Genomic DNA, 19364 nt, shown 5'->3' with positions numbered 1-19364 from the left:
AGCCGATACTGATCGTCAATGATGTGCTAATATCGGCCAATATTATCGTCTGGCAGATTTATCCATCAGGCTCTACTGTCAATCAGTCCAGGTACAAAATAATCTCCTCTTTCTGTTGAAGACATTTCAGGCACAGTTTGTCGGGACACTCCTGGTCTTCAGTGTTAAATGTGCACAGACAAGATGATAAAAGAGATTGTATTAAACAAGCTGCCTGATAGGGATCTCATCATCATAAATATATTATAAAACAATAATCAGAAATACATAGAAAAAGAGTCGGATATGGATGGGGGACATCAGTGATTGAGTGCTGTGTTGATTGTAGCTTCTGTCTGCAGTATGTAACCTTTAATTATCTCGAGCTGTTCAACATCAAACACCTGAAGCAACTGAAGGAGAGAATTCCATTACAGCGTGAGAAAACAGTGGTCTTTAGATCCAGTAAACATAATTACAAACCCTCATCTCACCTTTAGCACTGAAAGAAGTTTCAAGCGCTGGCATCTTTATTTTTTCTTTTTCTTCCCGTTAACAGTTTTATGAAAGGCTGTTTTTTTTATAACTGTTGCAGATCTGAGTTAGCCGCAATAGGAACACATGGACGGGTTCACGCAGACAAAAACGATGAGTACACACGTTTATTTCTAGCTTGACCTGGGTCTAGGTCTAAGTATGTTTTTTTCTGAAGGAGTATCACTTGAATAACATTGAGGCATAAACAACGCACACAAAATACTCAAAACCTACACAATTGTTTTTTAACAACCTCTGAGAATCAGTTCAGATTCTAATTTGACACAGCTGTGAGCTGTAAGAAGCGATTTGGCATATTGCTGCTAATAATCCAGCGGCCCTGCAGACATCTTCATTACTGTGATTGCATTGTCTTTTAACAGTCAATAACCTGCAAGAGAACCAGGCATTCTGTGTAGAAAGGGTTAACGTGATTCTCATATGTAGCCGCCTCAACATCCATCATGTTCCTCTGTAACCAGATCATAGCTTCAATCACAGGCTAGATTAGATAGTAGTCTATTAATCTCCCATATTAAGCAGATCCATTTGTGAACGCAAACGGCCCAGAGAGGCCATCCTTTCACTTGTTGTCTCTAAATCTGATTAGCAAGCATAACGACATGTTGCTGAGGGTCACAGGAGATATAGATTGGTCGGGCCTGCTTCTCCACTTCTCCTCCGTGGCACGGGTGTTGCAAGAATGAACAATTTTATGTTCAAGGACTCATGGGAATTTCTGTTGTAGTCACCTAGTTTATTGAGCGGTAAGATAATTGCCGGGGGGGAGGGGGGGTCATTTGGAGAATTCTAATTTGCAAAACACAGTGTGGTGTGGTTTTGAGAAATTTGAGGGGAGCCCTTTCATTTTACTCACAGGAGAAAGAAAGAAAGAAAAAAAAAAAGATTTGATGTGCTCTTTTGCAAACGTTCTTGACTTGGTCTCATGTCTCAACACTTGTATTTCTTAAGGCAGAAGGAGGCCACGTTCCATTAATAAACTAACACGACACATGTGCAGCATTGTCTGGGCAGACTGTTTTTCCAGATGGAGGTGTAAATAAAAGAGTGGAAGTCCAGTCCGTGAATCGGTGCTGTAGTGATGATCACGTCTGTCCTTTCTTGAATACTTTTCTTCTTTTGTTCTAGGTGTAATGAATACATAAGACCTGGTGAATATGTGAAGCATGCACCAAGAGAGAAACCTTTATATTACAGAGCAGATCCAAATCTGACTTACAGACATCCAATAACTCTAAATCCATTATTGAATTCGGATAGTCTTGGATATATATATCCAGTTGCAATTGGTGCTTATACTCATTGTGGACGCCATCAAGACACAATCAAGACTAACAACAGCTACCACGTGAAAATGTATGCAGAAAGAGCAGCAGAAAAATAAACAGATGTTAATGTTTAAAGTGTAATAATAAGAAGTAAGACATCACATCCTAACAGGGTTGTTGTCGAAGTCTTCATCAGGAAATATTTGCCGGATGTTTGATCTGTGAGCCATTTAGAGGTCAGTCAGAAGAAGAGGCTGAAGAATATGTAGATGATGTCACTGATCTTTATTTAGCCTTCTTACCACAACACACACTGGAAGAGAGCTTGCAGTAACGCAGAGCCTGGTCTCTGATTTCTCTCTTTGACTTGTCTGAGCCAGGGACGAGGAGCAGGAGCAGGAGGAGGAGGATCCTTTTACAGCGAGCGTGGGGACAGATCTGTTTACTTGGGGAAGTTAATTGATTGGGAGGAAAGGTGGTGAGGGGAGAAGGGAAGAAAAGTGGTGGATTGGGCAAGGAGAGGAGGGTCGGGTGGGTATTGATCATGTGACTGCTCCTGCCATAACCTCCAATATGCCTCTATGTGTTTATTGCACTGTAATGCTAAATAAGACAGCAGAGAAAAACAGCATGTGCTCAATGAGAGGGTAAGTTGATGCAAGTCCTCATTTGGATCATTCAGTAAGATCCATTTGTGTTTCTTTCGTCACACTGTGGCCCAAGGTTATGAGACAGAATCAATTCTTCTATTAAGTAGACACATCAATGTTGCCTTTATTCAGTGACATCAGTACTTTAGTATCACCTATTTCCCTCAACAAATTAGCAATGTGATATTTATTCTTTAGATTGTTGTAGAAATAAAACTGACGCAAATGTAATTTTAAAATACTTACATGTTTTGTCCAGCAAGTAAATCTTTACTTATTAACGCCAATTGTATAATTTTCGTCTGAAATTATGAATGTATTCATTTGTTTTGGTCATTTATAAAAAACATTAGAAAAGTCAAAAGTATTTGTGTAAATATTCCACCTACAGATACAAAAAAAAACAACATGTTTCACTCATCCGTTTCACACAATGAAATTGAGAACAGGCCGGAGCTAAAGGCATGTTTTCCTATCCAATATACATTTGAATCGTTAGAAAGCTAGCATTTATCTGTAAAAATGATTTATGACGGTCATATCACGGCAATATCATTATCACTGAAGTTTTTATTTGTCTGTGTTTGGAGGGATTAAGTTCCCTTCTTCAGACGGCCTCTTTAGTCGTATTCAGCAGCTTTATAACAGCTATCAGACACTTCAAAGACTCCACAGTCAGCCCGAGAAACAATAAATGTAAGGCCGCAGATGTTTTTTTAATGTTCAGCTCCTTTTAACCAGATTTAAATTCAGGCATCTCACCAAACACCCATTTAAAAAATAAAAAAAAATAAAAGAAATGATGCACCGATCTAACTTTTTGAGCTCTCATCAGATGCCATTGTTACATTGATAACCTAGATTCCTCACTGTGAGGATGCACATCAGGTTTGACTAACTTTGTAAAGTGTTCTCATACGTTCTGTAGAGGGCATTTAGAAAATGATGATTTGCGTGAAGGCAAACTGAACTATGGTTTCCAGAGTTTAGTCCCAATCAAGCCATCAGTGGGAACGTTTTCTCACAATGCAGACAACAAAGTGAACTGCCCTCTTTGTTTTATTCAAACGTGTTGTTCTGTCACCACCCCTCGTTACATTAACTGTGAAGAGAATGCTAAAAGTTATAGACGAGCCTGAAATAACTCCAAACTGCTTAGCCTTTGTTGTTAGCATCCTGCATGCTATGTTGGGGTCCGCCTGGTAAAATGCACAGGCCTACCATGCAGTGATTTATTGTTTGTAATAATGCGGCTGCCTGCTTGGCCACATCTCTCTTTTTTAAGATAAATATAGCAATATTAACCTTCATTTTAACTTATTAGATAGACTCGTCTTTCACGTTCATTTGCTAGAAGCATGATAGTTTGAAAGAGAAGAGAGGATCTTGGTTTTAATGGAGGTCTAAGGGATATTAGCATTGCTCTGCTTTAATAGTGCCTGTTTTAATCTTCTGTTTATTGCCTTATAAAGTCTTTAATCCACTTTTTAAGGTTACAATATTATTATTAAATTGTCTAAAACATGTAGTTAAAGACAAAGTGTTAATAGTACAAACAAACAAAAAGAAGCCTGGCCATGCACATTGTGTCCATCAGGGATAGATAGAGAATGAGATGGAGCGCAGGGGGGGGAGTGTGGTCTGCATGCCGTCCACTTTGTATTGGATAGACCACATTAATTATTTACCGGCTGGGCTGCTAGCTATTATTACAGAAAAACAGAGGACTGCATGTGGACGCCTCCCTCATGTTTGTATGTCAATACACACCTTGGCCTCGTTGGCACACCGGACCTCTGTGGAGCTCACGTCTCAAAACAAGGGCGCGTCAGAGAGGTCGTACTCACATGGTGAAAAAAACTCATACCCTGTGCTCAAGCGTCCAGTTAGCTGAAAAATAAGACACGGTGTGGCTGAACATGTGTTAAAGAAACACTTAAGGGTTTCTCCCACCGTGTGTCGCTCTGTGCGTAACGCCTGTTTGTGTGTTCGTAAGAGAGAGATTGTGCAGACAGGAGTAGAAAAGAGCCGTACCTGAAAGAAGGGGGAGGGCTGGAGGTGAGGGGGAAGCGGCTGCTCAGATTTGTTTGCCGTGTCATTTTTAGTTCTCCACTCCGCGGTGACGGCCCTTCCTGCCCAGATGGACACTTCTCTGTTATTCACTCTGAGGTTATGGTTTTTGATTGAGGGCAAAGCCTGCAGCCTGCTGTTTGTTTTGAAGGAATCCATTGTCAATACGGACGCAGCAGCACTAGGATTGTTTGCAGAGTTAATAGTGGTTTGATGATGTCATTCTCAGTGACCTGAAGAGAAATTGACCCCTGTTGTGTGAGTATTTCTAAAATGCCACCTGCACAATTATGGTTGGAGTGTCCCTGGGCTGTTGTATGTGAGCTTTGTTTTATCCCAGTCACACTCTCTCTCTCTCTCTCACACACACACACATGCACGCAAACACACACACACACACACACACACACACACACACACACACACACACTTACTGGCACAGTTTAATTTGCTGACCCATACATCTAAACCTTCTGAAAACATGTTCATTGAATGTCAGTAGAAATTAGATTCCCTACAGTGAGGATGAAATAACTTATTCATCATGAGTGACTTAGTGTTTCACCGTGAACCTCGAACCACTTTGTGTCGCTTGCATTCTTCTCACAGCACGGAGAAATACTATGAAATAAGACCCTGCCAACAAGGGAGATATTTAGATGTATAATCTCTTTTTACATGTTTTTGGTTGAATGACAAGATTAGGTTTAGCTTCCATTTACAGATGCGGACAGAAAGAAATGAAATACAACGCTACAAATATGGACAAAGAGGTTTCCATTACATGCTAATAAGACCTAAGTCAGACTTACACTGTTACTCCTGGACATACAGTATGTGTATGATACAGATCATTTAAAACCCTTTCTGATCAAGAATTCATGTGTTATAAAAACAAAAACTCTTTTCTCTGTATGATTCTTATTTCCATAGTGTTGCAGATTTAAACAGGAAAAGGAAAGCAAAGAATTAAGAGAAAAGGGTAGGAAGAGGATAACGAGATGAGCAAACCCTCGAGAGAGATGTATAATTCATGTTTACAACATACCACGCAGTCTGTGTGAGCTTCTGTGTGTGTGTTTGTGTACATGTGGAGGTCCTACTTCTTACTCGTGTTTAATGCTGTAGGATGATCACTGTGTATTTACTGAGGCCCTGTCTCCATGTTTTCAGGCTTCACGTCGGACAGCAGACTGGATTTAGCTCGGGCTAAGACCTGAGGCAGTCGTGATGGGATTCTCTCTCTCTCATCTAGCAGAGGTGTCATGTTGTTTTTATTTCACAGGTGAGCTGTGACTGTGACTGATTTGTATTGTGATGGCCACTGTTTTAGAAAATGTAAAAAAAAGAAATGAGTCAAATGGTAATCTGTGATGTCATCTTTTTTATTTTTCTTTATTTTACTGTATAGATCCCCGAAGGGGAAATTAGGTGTTTACACTCTGGTGAACATGCAACACACACATAGGCTGAAATATATTCATGCACATGGAGGGGGATTTGGTGCCTTGCTCAAGGGTTGACCTCTGTGCCGGGACTCTAACCGGTGACCCTCTGGTTCCCAAGTCGCTATGAACAGAGCTACTGTGCTGCCCTTTTTTTTTTTTTCTTTTTTTTTTTTGTTAAATTTGATTTTGAGAAGTATTGAGATTACATAATTATATATTTTTTTAAAGGTTTCAATCAATACAATTTGTCACATTAAAACTATGAATTATCATAATTAGGCAGCAAAAGGTCAAATGTTAATCTACGTGGAACATATATAGTAATGAAAAATGTACTTTAGTGTTGCATTTGTTTCTTAACAATGGAGGCCCAAGACATGTAATGAGCAGAATAGTTAAAAGCTGGGAAAAAAAATGCACTGACACAACCTTCTGAACAATTTATTCATAACTTGAAATGTCTCTTTTTCAGCCTGATGTGAACTGTTTCTGGGATAAGAAAACAGCCCCTGTTCTTTCATGAAAGAAACTTAGTAAACGAGTAAGTAAACCAACTTGATTGACCTTTTTTCAGCCACACTCAATAATCATTCTTCAGTGTGATAATCTCTGAACAGAGCTTCAGTGGTTTCCGCTGAGGAAGGATAGTCTGGTAAAGGATCAGACTGATATATATATATTAAAAAAAAAAGATTAATTGTGCACTTTGGTCATAACATCTCAAAATGTTTTCTTCCCCTTTTCAAGGTTTTTCCTCACAACCACTTTGGGAGACATGTCTGGCACAATAACTGCACACCAAGCTGTATGCTCAAAAAACATCTGTACTTGCATCTCTCTGAGTCTCATATTTCCACATGCTATCCCCTTTTCAGCAAAAAAACATTTCCAACTGTAATGAGGAAAAGTTCTTGAGGGATTTAAGTCACCATTTTCAACTTTTTCAATCCAATTCATTCTCTATTTCCATCGACAGTGTTACAGCGGGGCAGACCGGACTTCCTGCTTTTCTTTCACCTGCATGACTGAAGGAGACAAACAGCCCACATTAACACAGGTAGTCTGTGCCTGTTTCTTCCTGCAAATAGAGTTTGATATCATTATAATTGACAAGTACAACACGCACATTCATTTTAACACTGTTATATGTTTACTGGGCAAAATGTTACTTTAAAGTACCAGCTGTATTATGTTGTGAGTGCAAACTGTAGGGCATGGCTGCTCTCGTCACTCCACCATGAATTATGAAAAAGAGAGAGGATTCCCGTGCGTGTGAAATGGCATTGTTCACAGTTTGTGTCACATCAGTGCATGTTTAACTAGGCAAAACAAAAGCTTTTCAATATTTTAGTGCGCAGGGACTGACAGAGAAAGGAGACACGGATGAACTGCTGTTCTGCCTCCTCCTGTCTCGTCCTGTCCGATCTGGAGTGCTGTCCTCTCCCCTCACGTCCTCTGAAGTGCCCTCCTTTCCTCTCAGATTACACCGACCTGAAAAACATCACCTCAAAAATCCCTCTCAGTATAGCCCATGTCTGACCAGTTTTTACACAATGAAGACAATAGGAGTTGACTCACAACAACCCCTTTTTCCACCATTTATCACTTCTCCATCTGTGCTGTAGCACAGGCTGCAGCGTACGGCCCTTTTAAGTTCCCTCCTCTGGTTTGAATAGTGTGTACTAAAATGTAGTGTTAATCAAACTCCAAACAGGTACACCAGGGTTTAGGCCTCAGAGGTCCAGTAAAAAGGCAACACTACAGAAAATGATTAACAAGGGGGCTATTGAACAGATGTGGAAACAGAGACATGTAGGGGAACACAGACATTTCGAAAGAGTAGACTCTCGCTCCTTCATGTGTATGCACATTTATTTTGATTCCTATTTATTGTTAGATGCCATAAAATATCTTTTTTTTTTCTTTTTTAATAAAATACCTGTTTTTGTGACTGCAGCACAGATGGAGCCCTCATCTAACTTTGAGTTCCCTCTGCTGAGCCAACCACAGACAAGGTCTTCACTGCTCCCCACAATCCACTCTGTGTCCTTGTTCGGGGACTTGTCTGATTAGGCATCAGCTAATTAGGTCTGACTAGCCAGGCTTTTAAGTCACACGCCATCACGCATGAGGGCTGGTTAAAAGTTGATGGATGGATGAGACATTAACTGTCAAGATGGAGAAACATTACTGATGGGACTTTCACTTCCTGGTACGAGCGGACAGATGTGCCCAACCTGTGGATCGAGAACCTCCACAGGGCCACAATTCCTACTGGAATAAAACAAAACCATGACGATGACATTTTTGTTTTTTTGCCTAAAGATTTGGAGGCCGTAATATTTGAACATTAGCTAACCCCATCTTCCTTTTAAGGACCCAGGTATCATCATATTGGGATAACATGAAAGATAGGCACATGTAATGTCTCGATCCTGATTGACATGTCACCATGGTAGTGTGATGTAAGTTAAAAGGTAGCCACCCCCCAAAACATACTCTGCATTATAGGGTCCAGCATTTTAAAATGGGAGTTATTGTATGTCTTCTTTCTTTTTCCTGGAGAATCATCATAACAATGTTATAAGACCTTTAAAGTAGAGTATTTTGAACACAGAGAAGGTACAGTTTAAATGATGTAAAGTTGAGCTCTTCATAAACAGACCTGTAACAGTAGATAGATAACACATAATAGGGTCTGGAAACACAGACTTTTGAACATAAACTGATAAAGACATGGGGGAAGATAGACCATTTTTCATAGGTTTCTATTGAACCATACTTTTTCTTTTAATGGAGTTGCCCCCTGCTGGACCTCAGGAGTATTGCAGGAGTGAGATGCTTTTGAATTGGCTTGACTTCTAAAACTGTAGGCCAAACCCATTTCTTTATTTTAAACAGTATTTGTGTGAGGCCTTGGTTTGCCCATAGTGCTGCCATCCATCAGGTTGTGGTCACATTAGGTTAGAAAAAAATGTTCAGTATGTTAGGTTTTGAAAACGCTCCGCTCTCATATCAGAAAACTCCCACAAAATATCCAATACAAAATTCAATAAAACGTCTTTTTAAGATATTTCTGATATTTAGCAAAGAAGCATTTATGTAAAACACCTTCATTCCTCTGAATGAAATCCGGTTTAAATCTCTCCCTGTTGAGAGAGTGACTCAATGATTGTGGATCTCTCTGACAGAAATCATAAGCTGGGTAAGCAATTAAAGCTGAAACAGGGATATGTGACTTTAAAAAAAAAGCAGAGTAGTCAGATATTAATCGAGACATTTTAACTTTGTCATGAGAACATTTGCCAGGTGTAAGGCGCTCTGCTGATGTTTAGCCTGAGGGTGTGACAGACAGGTAGGGATGTTATGTTATCACAGCGTTTGATCGCCAGCGTCACGGGAACACAAGTATCAGAGAGGAGCTCGAATCTCTCACAGCTGTTCAGGCTCTGTCGTGAGGCTTGTTAAGTTAATGGTGTAAATGGGATGAAGAACATTTTGCCCTGAAGATGTAAGCTGAGCCTTTTGTTCCTTTAAATCCTTTTCAAATGTCATTTTTGCACAGACAGAGTAGCTCTTTAACACTAAAGAGTCAGTCCAGTCAAATAAGCATGATGTAAATCAGCCGAGGAGAAAATATACAGATAATATCCTCAAAGCTGTCTGTTGTGTTTTCTGTGTGTTAATAGGCATCACAGTACAATTACTTGGCCCTGCACATAATGGAAGTCGAATCAATGTATGGACTCTGCCCCCTACTGTCAATGATGAAAATGACATCAATAATCAATTAGTGAATGTTTAGTGTCGAGGGGTTAACAGTGACAGGTTTCAACTAAAATATTTCTCTAATTTTAGGAGAAATCTAAGATTTTTAGGGAACAAAAAGGAGACAAAACACATTTTAGATGTGAATTGATAATCACTTTTTTTTTTTTTTTTTTTTACATCAAATGTGTTTAAAATGTTATTCTTCACATTAAGAGGTGATACAGATTCTACATACATTCTCCAATTTAACACCAAGCGTAATCTTGTCTGTCTCATAATTTTTGGGATCTGTGAGTAAAATCCACCCGTTGGTATGTATGCAGGGAGCACAGCAACCTCTTCTGGACAAAAGAGAAAGTAGCAGAGAGGGGACTGAAGGCATTCAGCACATTTGAGTTACACCTATTAGCCCTACATTTCTGACAAATCTTAGGTGTAAAGAAATTATGAAAACATTTCCGGCAATGAAATGGTGTTATATCATCATTGCTGTACCGCGGTTAAACATTTATAGAATTTTGAAATCGAGCCATCGACTCTCCCTCTCTTACCTCACAGGAAATGTTAAAAATCCCAAATGTCTGCAATCACATCTGAACAGACAACTAGCTAGTAATTTGAATTGAAAAAAGAAATCCTATTATTGCCTGGGGAAGCGTTAAAAAGTATCCTGTGATCAATGTATCTGATTAGTTTGCTTTGACGGTACACTGGTGAGCTAATCAGGCCAAAGGGATCAATGGAGCGGGCTGTCACGCTGCCTTGAATTCCTTCTATCATCGGATAACTACAATGTAAATGACTGGGTACTAAAGAAAACCCTACTGGGACGCATACTAAACTCTGCCTGTGCTGCATGGTGCACATGGGAATCTCTACAGACACTTAGCCGGTTCTTAATCAGTAGTGTGCGAAAAATAGGTCCCTATTACACAGCGCTCTCTCACTCTCTTATCATCATATTTGTCAGAGCGGCTTTTTTCCTTTCCAGATCAGTTTCCTCAGACGGTAAACTTTACAGCTCTTGTAGGAAATCCTTGTGGTACAATCCTTATTGTTGCTGATAGGCTCTGAACCACTGTCTTCTTCCCTCCTTGCCTCGTTTTTCCTCTCCCCATCTCTCTCTCTTTCAGGCAGTAAGAGCTACAAAGCCACCAGATGCTCTCCCAGCCTATTCGTCTTGTCCCCCTTCACAGACAAACTAATTGCAAAACAAAAGGTGCTGGCGTGTCCTGTCGAGCACCCTTGTAAATGCTTTACAGCCACAGTTCCATTCTGCTGGATAGTTAAGTGGCTAATTATAAAAGGACCACAAAAGAGGCTGATTTTGGATAAAGGGGAGGAGGAGCTGGATGTTGTGGGTTTTATAGCCCTCTACACAGAGTAAGTATCACAGTTAGCTCAACATAAATAAACGGAGTGGACTCGCTCTTTCTTATTGTTGAAACATAGGCTTCAATACTGGGGAGGTATGTGTGAGAAATATGTTGACATGTTAAATTAGAGTCCATCAAGAATGTGCAGTCAGGTTTCATCATGACAGCCCTGAAGACTGTGGCTGCCACTAATTATTATTTCCCTGTACGGGTCATCTAGTGGTTATATTTCTCATTCATTGTTTGCTCTATAAAATGTTAGAATTATGAAAATGTGTACTCATCAAAGTGTCCCACTTCCCGAACAAACATCTCGAGAATATATGATACCTCATTATATTCCTCATTTACTGTATACTGAAATATGAAAACAAATTCAGAAATAGTACTCATGATGGACCCAATACGATATATATCACAGTTTGTAACAACATTGTTTTATTTACCTCAGTAGTATATCTGAATATATTCCATTTTTATCTGGATAAATTCTCACAGCTAAATGTGTGAAAAAATTTTTTTTAAAAAGCCTACAATTTGCCCCTCTGCGTTGAAGTGAAGTCGACGTTCAAATAATCTGTATTTTGTACTCAGGTCCAGTGTTTGAGTGCATAACTGAGGGATGTGTATTGACTTGGAAGAAAACGAGCAGTCTGAAACATGGGGAAAATGCCACATGTATTTTTGATGATAGAAAAGAATGAATCGATCATATAAAATGAAGCTAATCAACTTATTTCTAAGTCAAATGTTGGAGGAGCTAGGACAGTTTGGAATCTCTTTAAATGGATAAAATGACAAAAAAAAAAGACAGTCTTTCGTGTAAAAGACTGAGACTTTAAAAATGTTTAACTTTTTGTTCTGGGTACTAAAAGAGAGGCTGAAGCTGCTTGTTTTGATGTGTGCTTCGGTGTGTCTGTCCTGTCCTTGTTCCAGTGAAAATTCCCCCCCCCCCCTCAACTCATGATGTGTTCAAGTACTCTATGTGTGTGTGTGTGTCTGTGTCTGTGTGTGTGTTTAAGTACTCCTCAGCACTGTCTGTGTACGGACTTAGAAAAACAGAAAGCCCCTGACTCCTTATCTTGACAAAGTTGGGTAATTAACGACAGAGCCTATTAAAGGGAGAATATTCAGCCAGTGATGAATGGCTTTAATAACAGGGCCGTGTTCTCTGTAACAGAGACAGATCCTCCCGCCACTGTCTCCCTGCCCACCAGATAAAACTACCCACACTCCCCTCTCACCACCCTCTTCATCTTGCCTTTTCCCATCGGCGGTCCTCCTCCTTTATTTTCTGTCCCCGTTTTTCTTTTTGACTCAGATTTCAAAATGTTTTTGCTTTTCTTTCAAAGATTTTATCCTGTTATTATTTTAAAGAGTCTACAATGTCGTCTCATTAGACAAGCTTTAGCTCCATTTGTCCACGCGACACTGTGAACTGTACACAAACAATGAATTTTGAGTCTACCTGCTTGAATGTTTGTGTTTTTGTGGACTTTTTTTTGTGTGTGTGGCTGTTTGTCTTGTAAAACATCATTAGCCTCTTTGTGTAGGGGCCATGCAAATTGGACAGTTAAAGAAGCGCCACGTTGGATTTATGTTCCTGCGCAGCCCTTTAACAGGGGCTTTGCTCCTGCTTTATGTGTCCTGGTGGGGTTGGGGGGCAAGGGCTTACCTCAGGGGTCACATCTATCACAGCTCTATATTATAAGATTGGTCCAGATGTCTGTCCTCATTACTGCTCTGAAAGTGGAAACATTCAAATGTACGCGAGTTAACCAGCCACTCACCCATGAACGGATTCAAAATGACACTGTAAGAGTGCTGAAGACATTTTCTGTGCAATGCATGTATGATTCATGTCGAACATCTTCAGCGCTCTCCGGCTCTTCATTTTAGAATCAGATCACCCAAATTACTAACATCTCTCCCTCACTCAGAGATATGTAGCCATGCAAATTGCTCACGTTATTAAAGTCACATAGCTAAAAACAGAAACAACGATGGCAACGATCAATTGTGGTCAGCTGCATCCATTGTATTTCCCTCTCTTAAGTCCACTGTTCTATAAAGACTGAAAACAATGTTTGTTTTATTTTTTATCACAATATTCAAAAGATAAATCTTCTTGTTTGTTATTGTTGTTGTTTCTCCATCGCTTTAATGATCTCAAATTTAAAGAATTAGTCTCTCTAAAAATATAGACCAGATTAAGTGTTCATATGCGACTGAATATGGATAAACACGTGTTAGTTGAGTATGAATGTAAACCACATTTTTTGTACTGTACTATTTAGGGAGGTTTGAAATTCTTCCTGCACTGCTCCATCCAAATCAGTATCGTTGGTCTTCTGTTTTGTTTTTTAGGTATAAAGAGCAGCAGAGGAATCCACAAAAGAAGAGGGTTAAACTTGTTTGTGTGTATAATGTGTAAAAAAAAGAAACGTTTTCTTTCGCTTATTTTTACTTTAGACTCAATAAGGTTTTCTCCCAAACAATGGAAAAAAAAAACATAAGATTGCCTTCAGGTTTGGGCCCTGTCAAACACACACACACACACACATTACAAGTATTACACCCGACTTCCTCTCCAGTGTGTCTCCTGTGTGTAGGGATATTCTCACAGAGGTTGTAGCATCAGGCGCCCTCTCACAGGACCAAAGGCAGCGAGTCCATTAAATACACATGAGAGTCTAATTAGGGCCCCCCTCGTGCAGCGGGCTTGGAGGTAGGAGTCATTGGGGAACAACACTGCCATGGACCCTGACACTGTGAGAACACTCTCCGCAAATTAATAGAGATTGACCAAGAAGTGCGTCTGTGACTGACTGGGACCTCTGCCTCCTCGGAGGCAAAAATGTTCAGGGCTGATTGCTCTCATTAAATTTGTTATAGTGATATAATTATGAAAATATGTCACTGGGAAAACGGGTTGACTCTTGGTGTGTGGTTAGTTTGCATACTATGGTAAATTTGATATGAATGTTTAATATTTATATGGTTCATGTGACCTTTAAATACGACCAGGGGAGTAGGAGTTGTTGAGTGTGTATTTTAGTTTGCTGCCTCATTTTCCCTAATTCTCTGCTAAATTTCAAACTATAACTCACCTCTGTTGTGATCTTTAAATGACTGATAGTCAACCATCCCGAACACAACGTATCATGGTGCTAATTTGGTTGGAACTCAAGCAAGACAAGACACTCAGCCATATTGCCCATTATAATTATCTTGATAATAACGTTGGGTGAATTATTGCATTCTTGTTATTCAGGACAAAAGTCTTTCCTCTGCTGAGTGTCACATGAGATATTAGTGCGGACGTAATTCTTATTCTGGCAGCAGCATGGTGACTGATATTTTTTAAATTACACCTCCTTGGGCAAAGTATTCGGAAATACTTTGCAGATGGGAATACATCACCAAATGGTTTGGAGAAAATGAGGGACATCAGGGTTTGATTACACTGATGAAAATGTCTTTTTTTTTCAGAGGGACATGACTGATATTAACAACAGACTAAGATAGATACTTTAATACATTACCTTTAAGTGTCCTGCTGGCCGCTGATAAAGGTTTAAAACTGATTCAACCTATATCAGATTTTAACATTTTGCATTTCCTCTTTGCAACACTGCTAAAGCTAATTCAGCTTTTCCTTTTCCTGCAGTAATATATTCTAAAGTGGACTGAGACCAGGACTATGACTCAGCACACAATGAAGGTCAGTGACTTTGTTTCAAGAGCATGAATGATTTTCATTTTATTATTTTACAAGTCAAATTTTAAACAATTTGAGTTTTGTGTGAAGTCACTAACGGTTGTGCGCATACAGAGAATAACCACCCGAGTGTACAGCCTCGAGTGTACAACTGCTTTACAGTTGCACATTTCAGTTCTCTTTTTTTTTTGTGCTACCTCAAGCTACTACTTACTTTTTGCTCTTACTGCAGACATGGGGTTGTGCATACACATGCACAAATCTTAAACTAATAATCTCTTAAAATATGATTTTCCAGCTGAGCACCAAAACAGACAACTTTAGTAAATCTTCTCGCATGTTGTCGCATTTAAGAGTTAAAAGTTTAAAATGTGATTAAACATTAAATATTGCTGCTTCCATCATAAGTCACTATGTTACTGTATGTTAATAATAATGTGTTGTTTCTTTTAGTGTCTTTCCCTAATACGACTTTATACCAACTACTGCCATTCAAATCTCCTAATGCCTCGGCTGGTAATGCTCCTGAACATCTGCTGCCATACAATCCATCCCAATACTGTTGATGAATGAGTTTGTGAACTCATTCAGTTCCTCAGAATGACTTGATTTTCTAGGTTGATTTCCACGTGCTCTTCTCTATCAGTAGGTAGTGTTTTAAGGGATCATTGAGATTGTTTTTCTTGATTTGATAAGTGAGGATCTTTTTTGTTAATTAGTCCTACAAAAACAAAATGTAATGCACTTTGATTCCTTGTTGTAAGACTGTAAAACATCTTCAATGTCGAGATGAATAAGCACTTTTTAAAGACACTGGAGATATATAGCATGACTGGAGTGTACAGCCTCTCCCACCTTTGTCCCAGAACTGCTCCGCTCTGCTTTGTGTTCCCTGCTGTGACAGCTCTGGCCTTTAAGCTCAGCTGCGATATCACTTGTGCTTCACATTTTCACACAAGCTTAGTTAACATCACTTCACTGGGTGTCTGTCACAATGACTGACAGATGTTTTGACACTCTACCTCACCTCTAGCTGTACCTCATTGTTTAGGAGCTCACTTACAATAGCACAGTACTAAAAATGTCAGCCACTCGATTTAACTTTATTGGTTTTAAAGCCGATGGCTAAGGGTATTTTTATGGCACACATACTTAAATATCATACAGTGCTGTCTAAATTGTATTATACATTATGAGAACAAGGCAGCCGCTACACTGGAAAATGTGAAGCACACTCTTTATGGTGCACAATTTATAATAAATGCATGTGCAGATAATGTACTTATCCTCATTTGTGGACCATTGTGTGCTCACACATGTAGGAAATGGCCCTTTTGGCCAAATGGCAAACATAACAGACCCTTTCCGTTTACCTTATAATGTCAATACTCTGACACATGCTTCTTCCTAGCATGGCAGTGTGCTTCACATTTACTGAACTTTCACCCACATTTCTGGCTGGTCAGCCATAATCTAACACCATTACACACTTTTTGGCTAACAATAATAATGTATTACTTTAGTTTATGATACCATAACTAAAATTATATTATAAAAGGGTTCTGGGTTTTTTTTACATAACACTGCCATGTTCAGAAGGTTACAACCACTTCTGGGGAAAGTTTGTGTGTCGAGGTAGTTTTGTACATTTTATAATAACAGATTTATATCAAACCTCTGTCCCTTCACGTCGTTTATGATTTTTCTGCCAATGTGTAATCCATTACATCGGTCATGACTTGTTGAATGACCCCGAAGGAATCAGACTTCTTGTAACTTGTAGTGAAACCAGATTGCCATACATAATCCCCTAAAAACAATCCCAAGTGCCACAGAGCAGAATCCATTCCACTCCCCCAACACATTGAACATTTGACTCTGAAGAGGACTCCGATTCCCAGCGTACCCAAAATGAATTACGCTGTGGATTATCATGTAATTATGGATCTTTCAAAAGTCTGATAGAGCAGGAAAATTGAGTTCTGAATATTTCATAGTGCTTGGCACCATCTTTGTTGAGGAAATTATTTAGGGGAAGCATGCTCATTTGCAGAATGGAAAGGTTCAGAGCGAGGCACCAGAGAGCAGTAATTGGAAATCTCCAGTGAGTCAAAGGAGTCACTCAAAGATGAGCATATCTACTCGATAGCCTCTCATTCAGTACACCATCAATCCTCCATCAGAAACACAGAACCCATCTATTGCCATCCAAACCTAACAAACTGTTGTTATATATGTTACAGAAGACACACAGATACAGTTTAACATTTAATGTGCCCTGTTCTTTTCCAACAGATGCCAAACATGTATTCTCAAGGAAGGTAAGTGAAGGTAAGAACCAGAGACAAGAACAGGTAGCAACATCAGACACAGCGTTGTGACAAAACATCAACATTACCTAGGAAAACAAAACAGCCAAACAACTTAATACATTACACACTTTATATGAACGCTCTGACGGAGATGGGAAAGAACAATTGTGTCGCCTCTAGAAAACATATGCAGAAGTGCCAGCTTTGAAAAATGTCATCTTTAAAAGGCAAATCTAAATGTCAGAGAGACAGATACTTTACACATAGAGACTGCTGCCTTCTGGGCCTAACATAGAAAGGCGTCAGAATAATATTTTTTCCCAGTTGAAATGAACTGCAATTACCGGGCATCAAGCATACAAAGCTCACACTTACATACCGTAGCCTGGAGACCAGCGCAATCTGAAAGAAAAGGGAGAAGAGCGGGGTTTTATGTCACAGGGAAAAATGAAGACTTTACTATGTAACAGTCTGCAACATGCTGCTGAGACATTATGAAGTGTAATGAATTTATGGATAAACACGTGAAATTCTTACTCAACGGAAAACATTCTCATTTTTGTAATTTTCTGATTTAAAGAAATGTGTTTTGAAGCACTTTAACTCATGTTTGATGCTTCCAAAATGTTCATATACATATTTTTTTTGAACAATTTTTCCCCTGGGTCTCTGAGAAACAAAGTGTTTACAAAGATGTCAGGTGACACTTAGTGAGGAGGGCCTGTTCAGAAACCATGCATGCTCTTAATGGTTAGAATGGGTTTGTGATGAATGCAGGTACCAGCTGGGATCATTCTTAAACATTCACAAACAATCCCTTATTGTAAAACTACACAAATGTATTCCATGATGACATATTTTAAATGATTAAAATAAGGTTTTACGACATTTTCACCAATTTCCTCTTTATACACAAACCTCTAATTAATTGTTGCTGTTTTCAAATACATTAATATGTATATGTTGCTGCAATTTCATAGTGAAATAACTATATATAAAACTGTGCTTATGATTGTTAAATCTAAGGAGTGAATATCTTTCAGGATATATTGTACTGAGGACTGGAAGATCTCTGTGGTTATACGACAAATCAATGTTCACTGGACTTTTAGGACGTTTCATAAGATGACATTTTGAGTTTTTCCAGCCATGCTCTTGTACGCAAGTTAGTGCATGTGAGTACCTGCAACTTCTTGTGTGAATGTGCAGACTTTATTTGTGCACCGAGTGTTTTGTATTTTTTTGGCATGGGGTCACAAGTCCTGCCCAGAGGAGAGCCGAGATAAAGCAAGTGAAGCAGCAAGCCCTGTTTAGGTCTAAATGTTGCATGCTGGTGAATGTCAGGCTCATGAATAAGCAAAGCACGGATCCAAGCCCTCTCTGCTCCTTAGTTTGTTTTGAATTTTGGCAGTATGGAAAATGTTGAGACTTCTCAGCGGGGAGTATCAGCAGAGGCCTGATTGGGTTGTTCAACCTTATTTTAATCATCAGTTGAGTTCATGCAGGTAAAAGGCTAGAAAAAGAGCAGGAAAAAAAGAGGAAGAAAAAGACTAATGTGGAAGGAAACTGAGGCGTGAGCTAAGATGGAGACAGAGGTGGAGAAGAGGTCAAGACGGGGACAGCGAAGACAGTCAGCTTCCCTGTTTCGCACGTTTTTAAATGACTGTTTGAGGTCAGGGTGAGCTTATCTTGACTCGGTGACTAGAGGGCACCTTCAACCCACGGGGCATTTAGGTTTCTCTTCAGCCCGACTGAGAACCACCGGGCTCTTCTCTTAACATGTAAATGAGACGGGAACAAATGTCCCATCACTTCTGGGGCTCCATGTCCCAAAGTGCTTAACACTCTTCCTGTCAACCCCCCCTGACTCCAGCTGCTTCAAAAAACCCTCCCTCACTCTTTTTTCATCCCTCTTATGTTCTTTAAATGAGCTTTCCAACTCCACTTCTTTCTCGCAATTCAATTTTACAAGGCCATTATCCTGGGTGTAATGTGGAGGTTAAATATATCGGGGCAGACGTTATGTGAAAATAATTAGTGCTAATGAATAATGCACTCATTCAGCTGATGAAGGATGGTTGGCAGGGTAATGGAGTGCAAGGGAGGGGCCCCTCTGACAAATGAAATTAAAATATTTAAACACTGTTTTACGATATTACCGGGGCCCTCACACTCTTCCCCTGTTACCTACTCTCTTCACCGAGCAGTCTG

General features: G+C 39.5%; 1 long non-coding RNA gene across 7 annotated transcripts in view; it reads left to right on the top strand.

Moving 5' to 3' along the window:
- Positions 1-18675, top strand: part of LOC306820777 — a 31291-nt gene extending 12616 nt beyond the window's left edge. For 3 of the 7 annotated variants that reach the window (XR_013778706.1, XR_013778710.1, XR_013778711.1), the window contains 7 exons: positions 5459-5507; positions 5699-5810; positions 6446-6514; positions 6721-7030; positions 10878-11127; positions 14791-14844; positions 17137-17675. This is a non-coding gene — a long non-coding RNA (uncharacterized lncRNA). Of the gene's footprint in view, positions 1-5458; positions 5508-5698; positions 5811-6445; positions 6515-6720; positions 7031-10877; positions 11128-14790; positions 14845-17136; positions 17676-18196 lie in introns of those variants that run through there. The other 4 variants (XR_013778705.1, XR_013778708.1, XR_013778707.1 and 1 more) reach the window with 4 other exon arrangements.
- The last annotated feature ends 689 nt before the right edge of the window (positions 18676-19364 follow it).

The sequence above is a fragment of the Symphodus melops genome, assembly GCF_947650265.1.
Source record: "Symphodus melops genome assembly, chromosome: 3".
NCBI classification, from domain to species: domain Eukaryota; kingdom Metazoa; phylum Chordata; class Actinopteri; order Labriformes; family Labridae; genus Symphodus; species Symphodus melops.
This window is presented reverse-complemented; position numbering and strand designations above follow the sequence as displayed.